We start from the raw sequence: 20,041 nt of genomic DNA, 5'->3' as shown, positions 1-20,041 counted from the left end.
TTAGCTTGAGCCTTGTAGAATATGTGATGTTCCAGGCATTGATTCATCCATTCACAAATATTTATAGCCATATTAGAAGTGTGTGCCAGGCCCTGTTTGGGGGCATCTTGTGGAATTTGGCATCGGAGGCAGGGACTACCAGGAGAAGTCTGCAAGAGGATGACCTGTGCTTTGGGGGCCTGGGGTTGTTCTGGAGAGGGTGCACTTGTGTATGGAGTAGTTAGGACTGGCCTCACCATGAGTGGTACTTGAATGAAAATGGGAAGTTTGGGGACGCCTGGGTGGCTCAGTCAGTTAACTGTCTGACTTCGGCTCAGGTCATGATCTCACAGTCCATGAGTTTAAGCCCCTCATAGGGCTCTGTGCTGACAGCTGAGAGCCTGGAGCCTGCTTCAGATTCTGTGTCTCTCTCTTTCTCTCTCTGCTCCTCCTTCCCCGCTCACACTCTGTCTCTCTCTCTCAAAAATAAGCATTAAAAAAAAAAAAACTTAAAAAAAAAAGAAAATGGGAAGTTTGGCGAGAGGGAAGAGCTGTGTAGAAGTCTGGGGCAGAGACCTCCCAATGTGGGTGGGGCAGTGGCCCCTTCACAACCTAAGCTGGTGCTGAGGTCTGGAAGGGAGACTGGCGGGAAAGGAGGGAGACCAGAGGAAAATGGCTATGGTGTGCGGACCGCGTTGTCCTGCAAAGACTCTGGCTTTACCTCTCTGTAATAAGGACAGCCACTGAACTTTGTTCGTGGAGTACTCCCCTGTGTCTTTAAAAAGAGACCTAGAAACCACACTTTGTAAATACTTATTTTAAATTAACAGAATAGGCAATCTTTTTCTTTACAATCAGTTGAGAAGGAAAGTAGTATCAGTTGTAACACACACACACACACACACACACACACACACGCCCCACACATTTGAATGCAAAGAAATGAAAGCTGAAGAACAAACTAGTGATGATTCAGAGGGAGCCCCCTATCACCTCCCTAAGGGGCTAGCAGCTTAGGACTCTGGTAACGCAGGCAGGGACTGGGTAACTGGAGTTGCCTTTCATTCATGCACCGACCCCATCCATCCATCCTTCCTTCCCCTAACTGATCATTAGAGATTCTGGGAGCCTAGCTAGCGTCATCCAGGTGCAAATGTGAGTAAGCGTGTTCTCCCCTCGAGGACTGACAGTCCAGGCAAAGAAGCTAGATTAGGGCTTGCAGGTGTACGTGGGAGCACCTGGCGAAAGTGGCTCTTGGGCACAATATTGCACAGCAGACACCATCTGGCAGGGATGGTCTTCTCGTCACAGCAGATTGTTATTTGGTGCTGAAGGAGCTCTCATGTTCCTTAGAAAAATGCCTTTCTAGCCTATTCACAACCTTTGTCTTTATTCCATGATCACCAAACACTTTTCAGATAGCTAATTTAGTTTGTGGGCACCTTGATCATGAGACAAGGTGCACTGGATAGTGGTAAAACACCAACACCACTTTTATTGGAAAAGAATAGACGTTCTCTTGTTAATGGGGTTTATATGACTCCATTCCCTTAGCCCCTTATCAACCTTGAGTGAACTGATACAAATTTCTGAACCTTGAATTATGAGGACTGGACCTTTGCCAACAAACGTGTGTTGAATGGCTCAGTGTATAAAGTGCAGGGACTTTGGAACATTCCTCCAGAAATGTTCTGTCCGTCTTCCCCACCGTGAGTACAAATGTCCAAGTGTATGCCTGTGGCCGCAGATGTGACACTGACAGCCACAGAAGGACACAGCACAATAATACCCAGCACTGTATCCCATGAAATGGGCTCTCTGAAGAAGGGGCCAAAATATCCCAAACATCAACACAGGGCTATGCAGAGATGTTAGGTGAGGTCTGGATACAGTGTCTAACAGAATAAGTACACGGTTGATAATTAATAAGTGAGTGAATGAGTGAATTGGTATGAAGAGTCCAATTTATCTGTTATAAAGAGGAAGACATTTCTTTGTGTTGTACACAAAGGATTTCTTTAAAATCCTTCTTGTGTTCAGGGGCACCTGGGTGGCTTAGTCTGTTAGGTGTCTGACTTCGGCTCAGGTCATGATCTCACAGTTCGTGGGTTCGAGCCCCATGTCCGGCTCTGTGCTGACAGGTCAGATCCTGGAGCCTGCTTCGGATTCTGTGACTCCCTCTCTCTCTGCCCCTCCCCCACTCTTGCTCTGACTCTCTCTCAAAAATAAACAAACATTAAAAAAAATCCTTCTTGGGGCGCCTGGGTGGCGCAGTCGGTTAGGCGTCCGACTTCAGCCAGGTCACGATCTCGCGGTCCGTGAGTTCGAGCCCCGCGTCAGGCTCTGGGCTGATGGCTCAGAGCCTGGAGCCTGTTTCCGATTCTGTGTCTCCCTCTCTCTCTGCCCCTCCCCCGTTCATGCTCTGTCTCTCTCTGTCCCAAAAATAAATAAACGTTGAAAAAAAAAAATTAAAAAAAAAAAAAATCCTTCTTGTGTTTCTGGTGTCTACAACCAATTAAGTATTTTACTATGTTCCTTATTCAAATAAGGAATTTTGATTGCATGTTTCTATAGGTAAATGAACATAAAAGAGAATCATTTCATGTTAGCTTTGTCATGGGAGAGAACATATCACCTGAAATGAAGAGACACAGGATTTCACTCTCTGTGTTGCTGTGACCAAGTTTCTTTACTTTTCAGGAAATACTATCATTGAAGATAAAATGAATCATTTAGACTCCAAAGTCTTTTTTTAAAAAATATTTTTAATGTTTATTTATTCTTGAGATAGAGACACAGAATGTGAGTGGGGGAGGGGCAGAGAGAGAGGGAGATGAAGAATCTGAAGCAGGCTCTGGGCTTTGAGCTGTCAGCACAGAGCCTGATGGGGAGCTCAAAACCACAAACCGTGAGATCACGACCTGAGCCAAACTCAGCCACCCAACCGACTCAGCCACTCAGGCGCCCCTAGGCTCCAAGGTCTTTTTTTTTTTAATATGAAATTTATTGTCAAATTGGTTTCCATACAACACCCAGTTCTCATCCCAACAGGTGCCCTCCTCAATACCCATCACCCACCTTCCCCTCCCTCCCATCTACCATCAACCCTCAGATTGTTCTCAGTTTTTAAAAATTTTTTAAATGTTTTTATTTATTTTTGAGACAGAGAGAGACAGAGCACGAGTGGGAGAGGGGCAGAGAGAGGGGGAGACACAGAATCCGAAAGAGACTCCAGGATCTGAGCTGTCAGCACAGAGCCCGATGCGGGGCTCGAACTCACAGACTGTGAGATCATGACCTGAGCTGAAGTCAGACGCTCAACCGACTGAGCCACCCAGGTGCCCCTCTTCTCAGTTTTTAAGAGTGTTTTATGGTTTGGCTCCCTCCCTCTCTAACCTTTTTTTTTTCCCTTCCCCTCCCCCATGGTCTTCTGGTAAGTTTCTCAGGATCCACATAAGAGTGAAAACATATGGTATCTGTCTTTTTCTGTATGACTTATTTCACTTAGCATAACATTCTCCAGTTCCATCCACATTGCTACAAAAGGCCAGATTTCATTATTTCTCATTGCCACGTAGTATTCCACTGTATATATAAACCACAATTTCTTTATTCTTTCATCAGTTGATGGACATTTAGGCTCTTTCCATAATTTGGCTATTGTTGAAAGTGCTGCTGTAAACATTGGGGTACAAGTGCCCCTATGCATCAGCACTCCTGTATCCCTTGGGTAAATTCCTAACAGTGCTATTGCTGGGTCATAGGGTAGATCTATTTTTAATTTTTTGAGGAACCTCCACACTGTTTTCCAGAGTGGCTGCACCAGTTTGCATTCCCACCAACAGTGCAAGAGGGTTCCCGTTTCTCTACATCCTCTCCAGCATCTATAGTCTTCTGATTTGTTCATTTTAGCCACTCTGACCGGCGTGAGGTGGTATCTGAGTGTGGTTTTGATTTGTATTTCCCTGATGAGGAGCGACGTTGAGCATCTTTTCATGTGCCTGTTGGCCATCAGGATGTCTTCTTTAGAGAAGTGTCTATTCATGTTTTCTGCCCATTTCTTCACTGGATTATTTGTTTTTCGGGTGTGGAGTTTGGTGAGCTCTTTATAGATTTTGGATACTAGCCCTTTATCCGATATGTCATTTGCAAATATCTTTTCCCATTCCATTGGTTGCCTTTTAGTTTTGTTGATTGTTTCCTTTGCAGTGCAGGTTTTTATCTTCATGAGGTCCCCATAGTTCATTTTTGCTTTTAATTCCCTTGCCTTTGGAGATGTGTCAAATAAGAAATTTCTGTGGCTGAGGTCAGAGAGGTGTTCTCCTGCTTTCTCCTCTAGGGTTTGGATGATTTTCTGTCTCACATTCTGGTCCTTTATCCATTTTGAGTTTATTTTTGTGAATGGTGTAAGAAAGTGGTCTAGTTTCATTCTTCTCCATGTTGCTGTCCAGTTCTCCCAACACCATTTGTTAAAGAGACTGTCTTTTTTCCATTGGATATTCTTTCCTGCTTTCTCAAAGATTAGTTGGCCATACTTTTGTGGGTCCAATTCTGGAGTCTCTATTCTATTCCATTGGCCTATGTGTCTGTTTTTGTGCCAATACCATGCTGTCTTGATGATTACAGCTTTGTAGTAGAGGCTAAAGTCTGAGATTATGATGCTTCCCACTTTGGTCTTCTTCTTCAATATTAAAAAAAAAAAAAAAAAGAGAACTGCAGGCCAATATCCCTAATGAATATGGATGCAAAAATTCTCAATAAGATACTAGCAAATCAAATTCAACAGCATATAAAAAGAATTATTCACCATGATCAAGTGGGATTCATTCCTGGGATGCAGGGCTGGTTCAACAATTGCAAATCAATCAATGTGATACATCACAATAAGAAAAGAAAAGAACCATATGATCCTGTCAATCGATGCAGAAAAAGCATTTGACAAAATTCAGCATCCTTTCTTAATAAAAACTCTCAAGAAAGTCAGGATAGAAGGAACATACTTAAACATCATAAAAGCCATTTATGAAAAGCCCATAACTAATATCATCCTCAATGGGGAAAAACTGAGAGCTTTCCTCCTGAGATCAGGAACACGACAGGGATGTCCACTCTCACTGCTGTTGTTTAACAGTGTTGGAAGTTCTAGAATCAGCAATCAGACAACAAAAGGAAATCAAAGGCATCAAAATTGGCAAAGGTGAAGTCAAGCCTTCACTTTTTGCAGATGTCATGATATTATACATGGAAAACCTGATAGACTCCACCAAAAATCTACTAGAACTGATACATGAATTCAGCAATGTCACAAGATACAAAATCAATATACAGAAATCAGTTGCATTCTTATACACTAATAATGAAGCAACAGAAAGACAAATAAAGAAAGTGATCCCATTCACAGTTGCACCAAGAATCATAAAATACCTAGGAATAAACCTAACCAAAGGTGTAAAAGAGCTGTATGCTGAAAACTATAGAAAGCTTATGAAGGAAATTGAAGAAGATATAAAGAAATGGAAAAACATTCTGTGCTCATGGATTGGAGGAATAAATATTGTTAAAATGTCAATACTACCCAAAGCTATGTACACATTCAATGGAATCCCAATCAAAATTGCACCAGCATTCTTCTCGAAGCTAGAACAAGCAATCCTAAAATTTGTATGGAACCACAAAAGACCCCGAATAGCCAAAGTAATTTTGAAAAAGACCAAAGTGGGAGGCATCACAATCCAAAGTCTTAATTAAATTCCATGGTCTGACTTTAAAAGTATTTGTTTACCTCTTGCTCCCTCTGCTGGATGATAGGCTTTGAGCTTTGCTCTTATAATGACTTGTGTAGCTGTGGGATTTTCTTTTTTCTTTTGTACTTAAAAATTCCCAAGCTTATATGGAATTATAATTCGACTCGAGAGGTCCTTCAACTTAGTGGTTCCTGTCAGTGAGCGTCACATTGGAAATCTCCCGGGGGCTTGATATTGTAGTCTAAGGATATCATTCAGGCTTTTCCTGTGTTCAGTGTTTCTGTCCTGGAGGATGGCATTTGGCCACTGTGTTTTCAAATTCAAGAATTGTGTTTTTAACCTAGGGACCGCTGCCTTAAATCATGGACATTTTAAGGAATGTATCAAAGTATTGGGCTAGGTCAGGGTATGGGCAACTCCTGTTTCTCCCGACTTGATCCTTCAAATAAGTCTACTTGGAACTTGCCTTCAAACTCCTACCAAGTTTGGTGGCTCAGTCAGTTAAGCATCCAACTTCAGCTCAGGTCATGATCTCACTGTTCATGAGTTTGAGCCTCACAATGGGCTTGCTTCTGTCAGCGCAGAGCTGTTTCCCTCTCTCTCTGCCCCTCCCCCATTCTCTCTCTCAAAAATAAATAAATAAGGGGCCTCTGGTTGGCTCAGTCAGTTAAGTGGCTGACTTCAGCTCAGGTCATGATCTCACGGCTCATGGGTTCGAGCCCCACGTCGGGCTCTGTGCTAACAGCTCAGAGCCCAGAGCCTGCTTTGGATTCTGTGTCTCCCTCTCTCTCTCTGCCCCTTCCCTGCTCACGTTCTGTCTCTCTCTCCTTCAAAAATAAATAAACATTAACAATTTTTTAACTAAAAATAAATAAAACATTAAAAAATATATATGTACACACACACACAAAGTTCTACCAAGTTCGTTTAAGAGTATTGTGTGACTGAGTTGCTGTCGTACTCCTTTCTTTTATTTTACTCCAGACTCTTCCCACAACTCTTACGGTTGTGGCTTTTGCAGCTTTTTGTGGCTCTTGCAGCTAACAGTGGGCCCTGAAAAATGGGCCTAGAGGAGTGATTATTATCTAGGTCACTGTGGTTTAGAAATCCAGATCCATACGGATTTTACTGCAAAATTCAGATGCATGAATGAGTCCATGTTCTAATTTGCTTGGTATTCAGACCTTGTAAATGTTCCCTCCCAGATTCTCCTTTTCAAATCAGAAGTCCCTGCCCTCGTAACCCTTGGTCTTTGGCATTGTCTGCATCTGTCCTGGCCCCAGTCCTCCACTGCGCCTGGTCTGCATGGCAGAGTCACTACTGCAGTCCCACGGTCATGGTCAGTGGGGCTTTTACATCCCCTGTTCTTGTAGAACCTCAAAGTGAGGAAATGGTGAGATCAGGATTTTCAAATCCTCTTCTTCCGGGGCAGCTGGGTGGCTCAGTTGGTTAAGCATCCGACTTAGGCTCAGGTCATGATCTCGCAGTTCACGAGTTCCAACCCTGTGTCAGGCTCTGTGCTGACAGCTTGGACCCTGGAGTCTGTTTTGGATTCTGTGTCTCCCTCTCACTCTGCCCCTCCCTCGCTTGCACTCTGTCTCTCTCTTTCTCTCAAAAATAAACACTAAAAAAAATCCTCCTCTTCCCTGAGGCTCTTTTATTAGGACACTTGTGTTAAAAAGAGAGAACTGATTTTAAAAATACTTATCCATCATGTGGAGCAGAGTTGCCTAAGTGACAAGAAAGATACTTTAAAATCCTAGCCTCTGTTTTCATTGGTTAGATGAATTCAGAGGCTTCCCTGGGGGAGAATTGTGAGGCCAGAAGGTCTACGTCCTGTATCCCCAGCCTCCAACCACTGTATCTGTAGGTGAGTAAGGGAAGCCTGCCGCCTAGCTTACACATTCAGACTCTCCTATGTATCTTTGTCAATTGTTGATGGAGTCATTACATTCAACCTGAACCATATGAAGTTGCTGTTTTTGTGAGTCAAACAAGTGGAATATTGGCAATTTCATATAGTTTGACTTATTTCGAACAAAACCTTCAGCCGGTACTTGATTTCAAGTAAGGGGCTAACTTCTTTGTTGTTAAAGGAGTTTGTATTCAATGGGCTGTTGTCAAAGGCTGTATTTTTATTTTTATATTTAGTGGAGAAGGAGACTTAAGGAAGAGAAGTGAAAATCTGGTGATTCCATTTTGATGGTTGTTTTTGCTACCACACATGTTATGCAAACTACTGAGATTTAAAGTTGCTACCATGCCTTGGGCATGAATTGCGAATGTTTGGTATTCCTTTATTCCCTCATGGGGCTATGTGGAAATTGATTCTTGTCCAACCTGAGAGCCCTGATCAGAAAAAAGAATATTGAGTTCAGGCCTAAGTTGCCTCTATGGTCAGCAGGGGGCGCTCCTGCCCTTCATATCTAATAAAGGTTACCCTTTCCAAGACTCCAGGGGGAAACCCAAACTTATGAGTCACCATTATCTCCCTTCCCACTCTGTGCAAATAAGGCATTTTGCAAAGAACAGCATAATTTATTGGTGACCACAGTTGACCAGTCATCCTGGAAAACATTTGGGAAACTCTACAACTTTAAAAGTAAAATATCCTTTTTTTTTAATTTAAAATTTTTTGCCCTGAGTATGAATTACCTGGGGGAAGAGCAGATACTTTTCAATCTTTCAAGTTATTACACCGGCGCTAAATTGTCCAGGTGTTCTTTAAATTAGCCGTGTTCATGTTTAGTACTTGGCAAGGGGTCAAGAGCCATCTCAACTGTCAGAAAGATTCCCCCTTCACCTGGCAGAGATGATGTTATAGTTGGGCCTGTTTCTGCTGTAATTTCAACTCATTCCTCCTAATGTCTGTAGACAAGGTTGGAAGATTTTTTTCTGCAAAGGCCAGATGGTCAATATTTTAAGCTTTATGGGCCAGAGAAACTCAGTTGTAACTATTCGGCTCCGCTGCCATAGCCCAAAGCCGCCACAGACAATGTGTAAACAAGTGGGTGTCTCTGCGTCCTAACTTTATTTATAATTCGGCCAACCTGTAGACATCTAAAAAACCAGTTAATATCTTCCATAGATCTGTTACTTTATCTTCTTTAGAAGTGTAAAATCTTTTCTCATTAACACGAGAATCATCAAATCTGAATGCCCACCGTCTGGTTCCACTCCTATGGAGATTGATACCTGGTCCTCCTTACAGCATTCCTGACCGGTGTCCCTGTGCCCCGCTTGCAAAGCTCAGGTTTTTCTGTTTTCCCTGTAAGAAAGGCAGCGCCCCAAAGAGCAGAGAGGGTGATGAAAGTCCACAGAAGTTTAAAAGGAGATAACGCAGCAATTTAGAAACTAGAGCTGCTGGATTTGTGAATTTTTCATCTTTTCATTTGCCACATCGTTTAATCCATATTTTAAAGGAAAGGTGCTACAGTATAAAATAACAGGTGCTGACTGGCCTGACGTATCCCAGGAAAATCTGGTTTCAGATTTTTCTAGGAGCTGATCCAAGAACATTTTTCTTTCTGCCTTTTGATCTGTTGAAAGATACACAAGATACTTGGATGCCTTGAGGACACATATGCCAAGGTGGAAGTAAACTCTGTCAAGTTGTCTCATGGAGGGAGCCAGCATTCAGAGAAGGGATCATTGTAAGGGCAGGAACTAGGACTTCTGTGTCTCCTGCCTGATCGCAAACCCATCTTTGTACTTGGTGCATGGGTTCTGTCTCTTTCAAGTTTGAGTGGGTTTGGGGGAAACTGAGGTAACAAGATCTCTGCCTGCAGTTTCAGTCCCTCTTCACCTCCTCTTAAAGTCCCCCTTCCCCTCCTTGCTTCTGATGGGGGTGTGGCTACATACCCCTCTCCCTTTCAGCAAAGAAACCTTCAGGTGGGGCCCCTGCAGAGCAAGCTAGAATGCTCCAAGTGCAGGAGAAGCTTTTACATCAAGATGTTGCTTGGAGGCCCCAAAAACAAAGCTGGGAGGCAGGAAGTGAATCTCTGAGAGGCCCCCAAGCCTCCCCTGCTGTGCACAGGAGTGCCTTCTCGAGATCCTTTGGATCCTGTGAGCATAGCAGAGCCACTTAGAAAGTTTTATTTCTAGAGGGTTATGGGAGTGGGCTCTGAATTCTCCCCCTTATGTGTTCCTGGTGGGTGAGGTGGGGAGGATCTAATTCTAAGCACTACCAGGAAGAAACTGGCAGAATGTATTTGGGTATCAAAGCCTTGAACTCAGCCTCTGACCCCACCCTCCGTGATTCCCCCACCTCAGGTGTCTGTGGGTCCCTCCCACCCAGCCTGCCCCGTGTCTGGACCCCAGATGGGTGTCCAGTTTGCCTAGAGGTGCAGGCTTCCAGCTTCCTTCTGCCACTTTCCTGCAGGCACCTTTCTGGAGGCTGTGGTTTTAACCCTTTGCCTGCTGTAAAAATGGTTAGCAGGCCTGTGCTTGTCACTGGGGGCTTATTTCTACGTTCTGCTTCCTGTGAGGGAACAGGGAGCAGACTATGGACATCTGCTATTCGAAGGCAGCCCTCTTGTGGTCTGACACAGAACTCAGTCCTGGTCACTCTGACCTCTGGCTGGCCCAGGAACAGTGTGGCTGGGGCAGAAGAGAGGAGTCCTGTCATCTCCTCTCTTGTCTTTTTAGCCTTAGGTGCATCCATGCTAAAGGTGGGGGCAGAGGAGGAAGACTCCTGTAAACAGACTTCTTCTAGAACTTTCCAACCACCTAACATTGTAGAGGGAAGAGGAAGGGACAGTGAGAAATGGAATTACCCATGTCCCTACAACACGGCTCAGCCCCCTGATGAATGATTACATCATCCCATGCAGGAATGATCAAAGGTGCTACCTCCTTCCCAGAGCTGCCAGCCCACAGATGTGTAGCCTGTCCCAATTCAGCATTGTAGCAAGTATAGTTCATAAACTTTTAGGTGACCATTATCCTTGTGTGTATGTTAGAACTTTCTTCGAATAACTAAAAGATAAATAAATTTAGATTTTCTGTAGCTTCCCCAAACACTTGAATTAATGAGTTTTCTTGAATGCCCTTTTTTGGTCTGCCAGCTGATTGTTGTTTTCAGAAGACACTAATGACAACCCAGACGTGATGGCTACAAAGCCCTACATTAAGGCAGCTTGCATTGCAAACCTGCCATTCAGGTAATGACTGCTGCCCTCTGGAAAAACAAGCTGGGCCTCAATAGGAGAAGGCCGTGTGGCAATGCCTCGATACTTGAGAAGGGTGTGAGACCAGTCGTAGGAGTTGACTTGGTGGAGACAAGCAGAAGGGTCATGGATGACTTTATGAAGTTTTTGTTGAGTGTGGGAGAAAATTTCAAGAGGGTGGAAAGAGCTTTACTGGAGAGATGTGCTTTCTTTTTGTCTCTCAGCTCAAATCAATTTCCTTATCATAACACCAGCAAAGGTGTAATTATTATGGCTGCCTACTATGATTATGGGCGACAGGAAGTACAGTTGGGCAAAGGGACGGTTTTGTGTATTTTCATTTCCTTCTCAGAAGCTCTGACTTCATGAACTTCCTTGTTTTGTCTTCCTAACAGTGGCTGGCTTCGGTGTAGACATGTGTCGGAAGCTTCATAAATACTTCCCGATTGGTTCTTAATTCCAACTCATGTGCATTTCTTGAAAACAAAGAGTGATAAAAATCAATACCCAAGGGGCGCCTGGGTGGCTCAGTCGGTTGAGCGTCCGACTTCGGCTCAGGTCATGATCTCGCGGTCCGTGAGTTCGAGCCCCGCGTCGGGCTCTGGGCTGATGGCTCAGAGCCTGGAGCCTGCTTCCGATTCTGTGTCTCCCTCTCTCTCTGCCCCTCCCCCGTTCATGCTCTGTCTCTCTCTGTCTCAAAAATAAATAAATGTTAAAAAAAAAAATCAATACCCAAGATGAAAGTAACCAGTTCAAGCTGGTGTGGAATGAGACATAATTTCACAGAGTTATTACTGTTTTTCTGAGAACTTCAGCCGTTAGTTGGTCCACTCAGTAAAGAAATGGTCCTTGAGGAAAATTGAGGAAGAATTTTGTAAGTGAATACTCATTCGTAAATAGTAGCATACTTTTTAGTGCTGTGTTAGTAGCACGATAGACAACCTCTGACAGGCATTTTCATCCTCTCCAGTGAGTCTGGTTAGTGGTGAACTTTTCATGTCATGCGCTAATGCAATGAGGCCAGGAATAACTGGGGACAAAGTGATTGATCTCCTTCGTTTCCTGACTTCATTCCATTTTCCACTCTTGACCAGAACCAAAAAACACTTTCTTTCAAGGCTTTACTTAATCAGTGAGTACTCTTGCCAGCTTCACTTGCTTTGAGCAAGACAATGCTAATCAGATTCTAATGATACCACCTTTCCTATTGTATTTTTCATCCAGTTCAGTCTATATTAAATCTATTGAGACTGGCTTGTGGATAAGACATTCAGTCTAGGGGATTTATCAAAATGGCTGATGGGTTGAACTCATCTTTCTACTCAAAGTGTGGTCCATGGATCAGCAGCCTCAGCATCATCTGGGAGCTTGTTAGACATGCAGAATCTTGGACCCCCAACCTAGATGTACTAGAAACCCAGAATCTGCAATTTTAACAAGATTGCCAGGTTTATATATTTTACATTTATTATATTTTTTATATAACCTGTAATACATACATATAAGTATATATATAGACATTAAGATTTGAAAAGCACCGATATACATATAAGTCTTAGGATTAGAGGTTGACCCCAAACTACTGCTTCCTAGAATGTGGGAAACAAACAAACAACAAACAAACAAACAAAGATGTTTTTGTGATAACACTGTAGATAAAATTTTTCCAGTTGATGATTCTGGAACATATGGTTCATCCATCATTACTATCTTTGTCCTCTTTCTTGTTCTCTTAGTGTATGGGAGAGATAACTTTGATAGAAACTAGGAGTGAATGTAAGATCTAACTGGACAGACTAAGGGCTGAGGTCCTCTAGTTTTGGAACTTGCTAAGCTCTCCCCTGGTGTTGACCTCTGTGCGCAGAGGGTTGAACGCTTTGAGGTCTGGGTAGTGGGAAGGTAGCTTTTAGTCATAAAAGTCTGTCCCTCCCTAGACCTGAGTGTGTATTTCTGACTCCTTTGTATTATTCTAGTACAATGTACATTTTCAGATTTCTCATCCCTGGACTCTCATCTCAGATAAAAACCATCAGCAAGAGTTCATCAAAATGTGTTGCCTGTGTTTACTTTTTTTTAAAACTCTTTGTGACCATGTTTTGACTTTGTGTGGTACAATAAAAAGAGTAAGTACACTGGGTACAAATTCTGGTTCCACCATTTTTAGCTCTATGACCACAGTTCAGTTAATCCATTTGAGCCCCAATTTCATCAGTCCAAAATGAGGATAATAATGCCTTGCAAGGTTGTGACAAATGAAATTGTGAATGCAAAGGTCAGTCAAGAATAGTTGTTACTGTTAAAATTTCCTCTAGTATATGTGTGTATGTATGTCACATGCATGAGTTTACGTTGTGTATGCAGACTTAAAAATTGGTATAAACTGACATATCGTTTTTATTTGGTGACTCATAATTTTATTAGATGGTTCCTATTTTAAATTTCAAAGAGAAGTTTTGGTGCATAGGATAGTCCCTGTAAATACACACACACACACACACACACACACACACACACACACAGTTCTTCAGTAAAACTCCTAAGTCTGTTTAGGTCAGATCATGGAGTATGTCAGAGATACTGTCATCTTTCCTTTTTGCATGACCTCACTGCAAATATATTTAGAAACTCTCTAATCCTCTTCAGAAAGCAGGTGACATATAGATGTTGTAATAGAATAAATGAGATGGGGAATGAGTCACCCACATGGGAATGAGCTCAGTCATGTAGTAAGTTAGAGAAACCAACATTGTTATGATACACAAAAAGCCAACAAAACACTTTAGAGGGTATATATAAACACCCCAAATAATATAGAATTATATATTGAAATGAGCATAGCATTGTGAAGAAACATGCCTAGAATGAATGGACAGTTATTTAAGGGTCTTAATGACTTAAAAACTGAAACGTTAGAACTAAGAGCTACCTAATAATCATGCCCATCTTAGTCTGTAAAAGGCCTTATAATTTCTAGATGAAGGAGAATATTGCTCACCTACATGGAACACAGATCACCTTTCAGTGAAACTCTTGATCTGTGTGATACTTACTGTGAGCATATTTATAGAGAAGTTGTTAATGTCCCTGGAATGAGGAACTTAAAGACAGAGTCAAAAGGAATCAAAACTTAAAGATAAGAAGGAGGAGAATTTACCTGGGTATCCCAGCATGCTCTCATGAAAAGCAGGGGACGTCCCTCCTTTTTGAGTTGGAGTTACACTGCTTGGTCCTGATTTGTGAAGAGGCAGAGAGCTATGAACCTACATACATGGGCAATGGCTTTATTTTCTGCTGCCTTAGAAGAGTGAGGACCTTGGCTTTTCTCTTGGATGCTTTGGTGCTTCATCTATGGTTACTGGACCAGGACTGCCATAGAGATCCATTTCAGTGTTAAAATGGCTAAAATCCTGGTTGAAAGGTTTGGTGGGAGGCTAATGGACTAAACTTATATCAGCTATTGTCACTGAGCAAATAACAGACTCTTTTTCAAAAAAAAATTTTTTTTTGAGAGAAAGAACATGTGCATGTGTGTGTGTGGAAGGGGGAGGGGAGGGACAGAGAGAGAGAGGGAGAGAGAATCCCAAGCAGGCTCCACACTGTCAGCACAGAGCCCAATGCGTGACTCAGTCTCACGAACTGTGAGGTCATGACCTGAGCTGAAATCAAGGAGAGTAAGATACTTAACCAACTGAGCCACCCAAGTGCCCTGCAGATAATAGACTCTTATTTTAAATACTCTGTTTCATTGTCCATTGTCACATGAAAAAGTACTCCAGAACTTACTGGAACTTACTGGTTTAAAACAACAACCATTTTATTTGTTCATAATTCTATAGGTCAGAATTTCAGATTCAGAATATTGGGGATGGCTTATCTCTGCTCCATAATGTCTGGGGCCTCAGGCTAGTTGGCTTGAATGGGCAGGAACTATCTGGAATGGCCAGGAACTAGCTGGAATGGCTGGAGCAGAGTCATACATCTAGAACTTTAGTTATGGCTCTTGTCTGGGTTCCTCAGTTTTTCTTCATGTGGTCTCTCTGTGAGGCTAGCTTAGACTTCCCTACAGCGTGGTAGTCTCAGGGTAAATGAGCTTCTTATATGGTAGCCAGCTTCCTATAGGGAACATTCTAAGAAGACATAAGCTCCAATGCGTAAGCATTCATTAAATGCCTGCTTGTGTCATGCTTGCTGATGTTTCATTGGCCAGATCAAGTCACATTGTCAAGTTCAAAGTAGATGTGGGAAAGACTATGGAAAGGCCTGAGTCCTGGTGATGTGGGTTCATTGGGGCCATCGGTATCTACCAGCTACTCAGAAAATAATACTATTATTTAGTATCCATTTTCTACTGTGAATGACTAAATCACTATTGCTTAATGTCCATAAGATGTATTTTTGGAATTATGTTATTTTTATCCCAAAGAAATGGTATGCCAAATTATTTGATACAAGGTAAACATTAAAAAAAATCTTCATGCTACATAAAGTCTGCATTAAATAATTTAGTTAAGACCATTTGTAAAGAAAATAAAAACATCCAACCTTTAGTTCCTATCTCAGGCTTACTTTTTTCTTGTGATTATTGGCATTTTTACAAATTGGTCGCATCTTAAAAGCTCATACCTTAATTATTTTGGCTTTTTAATATTCACACATTTAGAATTAATATCATTATTATTATTTTAATTAAAAAATTTTTACTTATTTTTTGAGAGAGAGAGAGACAGAGACAGAATGTGAGTGGGGGAGGAATAGAGAGAGAGGGAGACACAGACTCTGAAGCAGCCTCCAGCTCTGAGCTGTCAGCACAGAGACCAGCGTGGGGCTCAAACCCACAAATCATGAGATCATGACTAGAGCTGAAGTTGGATGCTTAACTGACAGAGCCACCCAGGCTCCTCTAGAATTCTGATTTTTAATTTGCTATGTGTTTAAAAAATTATGTGATGCTTTTTTTCAATTCTGAAATTTCCATATGTCAGGGATGCTACATATAGGTAGCAATGAGATCTGAGTCCCAGGAGGGCTAGGTTAATTTTTCTAGACTTTGGCTTCCTCAGCTCTTTAACAAGAAGGTTCAATCAATTGATTGCTGCTTTCTTCTAATGCTGCTATTTTTTTTATTTAAACTCTGTGTGATGCCTGATTCACTATTAGAGTAATGTAAAATGTGCTTTTGGGAAATACTAAAACAATCTGATGTTTCCTTAAGGAAAGATTTACTTAGGTGATCCTGAAATTAAGTTTTTTCATTACTTGACTTAGAGATATTTTCCCCACAAATCTCTTATCTGCATGTGTTATTATTTTGCTTTGCTATGAAAAAAGGTAAGAGGTAAAGGGAAGAAAGAGGCTAAAATAACACAGCCAATTTTCATCATAGAAGCTCATTACAGGAGCCTAACACTTTGGTAAAATATTTGATTAAGCAACTGAAAGGGATTTTACTAAGATTAGGTGGAAGTAAGTTTCCAGAGTTTGTGTGTGTGTGTGTGTGTGTGTGTGTGTGTGTGTGTGTGTGTGTTTCCTGGAAGGACTTCTCTCCAATCTGGTAAAATGAAACTATTCACAAGCATTTGGGAATGACATGGAAGAGGCTCTTAGTTTTCTAGTAGTTGTCATTAATTCTTAGGAGAGTATGACACAATTAGCATATGGGGAACATACAAACAAATACAGAAGTACTCACCTGAAGCTCCCAAAGCAGCACGTTCTCAAACTTGGCTGAATGTTGTAATTACACGGGGATCTTTCAAATATATGGGTGCCTGGGTCCCAACCTTTAAAAACCATGTTTTAATTGATCCATGATGTGGCCTTGGCATTAGCATTTTTAAATCTCCCCAGGAGATCCTGAAATGCAGCCAAGTTTCAGAACCTTTGCCCTCAAGAAACTTTCTTGGATCTCTTTCTCTTACCGTGTTTTCCTACAGTAATTCAAGTCCTTGCCCCCTGCTCAGGCTTATGACCTCTCCCCCAACATACAATTGCTACATTCCTCAATAATGAATTTTTATGAAGTTTAGTTCTCAGTTTCACACATTATTAACAGGGTGGGTGTATGAAAGCATTAATTGAAAAACACATAGTAAAGGCATGTATTTGATTGGATGGACACATATTAAATGGATCTATCCACTCAACCATGTTATGGCACTCTTGGGAAATATGTTGTCATAAATATTAAATTCCAAAGTAATATTTTGTATCTCTCTGGGTTAGTCAACTGTTTGTTTAGTTGGGTCTTGGGTAATGGAATAGTTGCTATTTACTCAAAGTGTTCCTGTAACAAAAACAATATAACTTATTATCAACTCCTTTATGTGCATTGGGTGTGTGTTGGCCAAAACCAAATCCAAATGAAAACTTCTGTGGTTAGTTACTCACCTAAACATGCAGGCACTAATCAATTTGTAATGGTACTTTGAAATATTTTGGGGCTGATTTAGATGTGGGGAAGAGGTTATTCTATGTTGTCTAGCATGCAATTGTCTCTTTATTCAGGCAAATGGTTTCATTTCTCTGTTTGTCTCTAGTTAGTGAAATAGAGATGGTGTGGCCTAAAAAAAATTCAAATGTTCAAGTCCTAACCCCCACAGATGAGGGTTTTAGGAGGTGAGGCATTTGGGAGTTGCCTAGGTCATGAGGGTGGAACTCTCATGAATGGCTTTAAGCTTCTTACAAAAGATACCCTACAGAACTCCCTGGCCTTTTCTACCATTTGAGGACACAAGCTATGAACCAGGAAGAGGGTCTTCACCAGGACACAACCCTGCTGGTACCTTGATTTTGAACTTCCAAGTCATCAGAACTGTGAGAAATAAATTTCTGTTGTTTGTAAGCCATCCAGTCTGTGTATACTTATAGCTACTTGAATGGACTAAGGCAAGAGCAATGATTTCTTTATTAATAGGGTACCCAACCACCCCCAATTGAGGGGTTTCCTGGGCAAACTGGGATAAATTTGTCACCTTAATTGATACAGTAAAAATTAATAAGACTTTAAGGATATTTTAACCTCTTGAATGAAAAATTATTCATATGTTATGATTTCCTGTTACCAAATCATATAAAAATTAGAGTAAATGGAAGATTAGTGATTATTTTCTGAGCCTAGTGTTGTAACTTTCCCTTCAGCTTGTCATATTTTTTGAATATTCTTCAAAAGATTTTGCTAACAGTACTCAAACTTCACCTTGAGAAAAAATATATTTAATGCATACTTTATATATATATATATTTTTTAATTTTTTTTCAACGTTTATTTATTTTTGGGACAGAGAGAGACAGAGCATGAACGGGGGAGGCGCAGAGAGAGAGGGAAACACAGAATCGGAAACAGGCTCCAGGCTCTGAGCCATCAGCCCAGAGCCCGACGCGGGGCTCGAACTCACGGGCCGCGAGATCGTGACCTGGCTGAAGTCGGACGCTTAACTGACTGTGCCACCCAGGTGCCCCTATATATATATATTTAATGCATACTTTGAGAAAGAGATAATGTCTAAAATTGCAGAGTGTTTTGGTGCTAAAATGAAAAAAAAAATCATTTTTAGGTCTGTCTTGACAGTCTAGTACCCTATTAACATATGAATAGTACCCTATTTCATAGTAAAATGAAATCGAAAAAGAGAAATAATAAAGTCTAATATGAGTCCGTTCTTGTCCCCCAAACATCAAATGTCTCCACAGACAAATACTGTGCAAAGAAAACTCATTGACAGTATTAGTGTACCGGTTATTTTTGAGATTCTTTGATGTAATCACATAGTAAAGATAAAGTTATAATTTTACTTCAGAGAATTAGCGTATTTCAGTTAAACCAATAAACATTTTTGTAATAATGTGATCATCCCAGGTTCCTTTTGTTTAATTTCAGATTGTTAGGGGTTGGTTTTCCATTATTTGGACATTAAGAATAAGAAACACCAATTATTGTTTAAAGGGAAGACCAGTTCAGTTTTAACAGATGCCTCGTTCAGGAAACATCAAAAGCAATCCTTTCCGAGAAAGTATTAAAACACAGAGAAAAAAAACATACGGGGCATTGTCAATGTGGTAGATGACAGTGGAACTACTTCATATCACTTTTAGTTTAACAAGTGTTAGTTAACTTTGGTTAACAGTCGAGAGAGCTAGATTTAGACCAGCAACAATCCAGTGAGTGTTTGAGTAAATGCCTTTATTGTTCTGGGTCTCAGTTTATTTGTCTGTTAAAGGGGAGAGTTTGACTAGCCTGCGCTTGTGATCCCTTAAATTGTGAATATCCTGGAATTGTTAATTCCATGGACAGCATTCTGGTAACACCTTAGCAGATATATGGATTTCTGCAGCACTTTTCTCCAGCACTGCTCCTCTGTACCAGTCTTGGAACAATGGCTCACACTGCTACAATTTGAGAAAAAAAAAGCATCTTTTTGAGAGGACAGAGGGGCATAGTCTTTGTGCATCAGCCCATACTCCACCTCAACATAATAGTCTGGACCCTAACATTTGTATTTCAGATCTTAGACAAGTCATTTCCCCTTTTAGGGTCTTAGTGGCTGTTTGTAATGAGGATCTTTTTTCTGAATTCCCTTTTCTTTTTCTTTTTCTTTTTTTTTATTTTCTTTTTTTTAATTTTTTTTTCAACGTTTATTTATTTTTGGGACAGAGAGAGGCACCACATGAACAGGGAGGGTCAGAGAGAGAGGGAGACACAGAATCGGAAACAGGCTCCAGGCTCTGAGCCGTCAGCCCAGAGCCCGACGCCGGGCTCGAACTCACGGACCGCGAGATCGTGACCTGAGCCAAAGTCCAACGCTTAACCGACTGCACCACCCAGGCGCCCCTGACTTCCCTTTTCTAGCTTTAACTTTCTTTTAGGCCCTTAAGGTTATGTAGGTATGCCTGTATGTGAGACAGAATACCGTTTGGTCATCTTACATTCTCAGCGAGGCTTTCTTAGGCCTCCCTTTCTCTGTTTTCCCCCTTCTGCTGGCAGAGGTGTGGAGAGCCTCATGAGCCACATCTTTCCCTTGGTTGCATATCTGCAAGGTAACAATTCTGCCCAGTGTTTGGCTGCTGCAGACATGTTCAAAGCATTAAGCTTTTCTTTCTTTGATGGACAATGCCCAGAGAATCCCTTGTTAGGATGAGACATTGATATAACAA

The 20,041-nt window shown here is 41.4% G+C and overlaps 1 long non-coding RNA gene across 1 annotated transcript in view; it reads left to right on the top strand.

Moving 5' to 3' along the window:
• The window catches only part of LOC125158668 (uncharacterized), a 151,258-nt gene that overhangs the window by 73,735 nt on the left and 57,482 nt on the right, over positions 1–20,041 (top strand). The gene's annotated exons all lie outside the window — the stretch shown is intronic.

The sequence above is a fragment of the Prionailurus viverrinus genome, unplaced genomic scaffold (assembly GCF_022837055.1).
Source record: "Prionailurus viverrinus isolate Anna unplaced genomic scaffold, UM_Priviv_1.0 scaffold_35, whole genome shotgun sequence".
Taxonomy (NCBI): Eukaryota; Metazoa; Chordata; class Mammalia; order Carnivora; family Felidae; genus Prionailurus; species Prionailurus viverrinus.
Note: the sequence above shows the minus strand (reverse complement) of the source record. Positions and strands in the feature narration are given on the sequence as shown.